The sequence below is a fragment of the Mirounga leonina genome, unplaced genomic scaffold (assembly GCF_011800145.1).
Source record: "Mirounga leonina isolate KUSES-001 unplaced genomic scaffold, KU_Mleo_1.0 Mir_260, whole genome shotgun sequence".
NCBI lineage: Eukaryota > Metazoa > Chordata > Mammalia > Carnivora > Phocidae > Mirounga > Mirounga leonina.
The window spans coordinates 444186-445638 of NW_023270642.1; positions in this window are offsets into that span (position 1 = coordinate 444186).

A 1453-nucleotide genomic window follows, 5' to 3' on the forward strand; every position below is an offset into this window, starting at 1 on the left:
CTTCCAGGTCGCTTATTCTCTCTTCTGTCTCAATTACCCTAGCTGTTAGATTATCTAGATTGGATTGGATCTCATTGATAGCATTTTTAAGTTCTGCCAATTCACCTTTTATTTCTGCCCTTAGAGACTCTATGTTGCCATTAATTGATTTCTCCATTCTAGCCATTGTCTTCACAATTACTAGCCTGAATTCCATCTCCGACATCTTGGTTATATCTGCATCCATTTGTAAATCTGCAGCATAAGTCATAATCTCTGAGTCTTTTCTGTTTTGGGGACTCCTCCTCCTAGTCATTCTGTTGATGGGTGTTTTAGGGAATGTATAGAGTCCAAATTATTGACCAGATCACAAGCAAGATGCACCTGTTTTCTTGGGACCTTAGGGTTGCTGGCCTCTTGTTTTCCCAGCCTGTCTTCTGCGGGAGGGGCCTGCCACACTGTTACTCAGGCAACCCTGTTTGGGTGGAGTTCCCCTGCCCCCCTGTGGCGGGGGATGGGCTCAGCGGGAATCAGTCTTTGGGGCTTTTGTTCTCTGGCGGCTTTCCCTGGTGGCTTTCCACATCTCTTCCACGAGTCAGAGCAGAAGAGACTGTTTCCAACCCTCTGCCTCAGAACAGAGAGATCGCAGTCTGTTCTTCAGTGAGCTCTCCAGGCCACACCGTCTCCGTTTCTGTCCATGCTGCTATAAACTGCAGCATCCTGGGTTGTGCGCCCCTCCACAGTGCTCCCAGTCCTGCCTCCAGGTTGGGGCATGTCTCTGCCCTTTGTGCTTCTAAAACCACCAGCCGCTCCCAGTTCGCCCGTGCAACCCCACCGCTCCAGGTTTCTGTCCCAGGGGCTGCAGTTCTCAGGCGCAACCCTGCCACTCCAGGTTCCCGTCCAGGGGTTGCCCTAAAAGCCTTTCCTCACCGCTACCGGTCTGCGAGTCTGTGCCCTGTTTGCAGTGCGTGAGGCTGTCCTCACCGGCAGTGTAGGATCCCCATGGCCAGGCACCCTTCTGCTGCCATTTATCCTCCGATATCTGCTCACGGAATCACAGCTCCCTGCTTCATACCTCAAAACCAACCGCCTGCGATATTCATTTGTAGTGATCCAGATCTTCTTACATCTCAGGCTGGTTTCGTGGGTGCTCAGAGTGGTCTGGTAGATATCCAGCTCAATTCCAGGGACCAGTTGAAATAGGGTTCCCTACTCCTCCGCCATCTTTCCCCCCCAACAAGGTGAATCTTAACAGTACTGTATTGTATACTTAAAAATGGTTAAAGTGAGAAATTTTATGTGTATTTTACTGCAGTTAAAATTTTTAAGAAAAAAATAAATTGAAAATGAATTATAGATCTAAACATAAAAGTGGAACAACTATAAAACTTGTAAAACAGAACAGAAAAAAAATCGTCATAATCCTAGGGTAGGGCAAAAATTTCTTACAACTCAAGAAACACTGTATATAAAA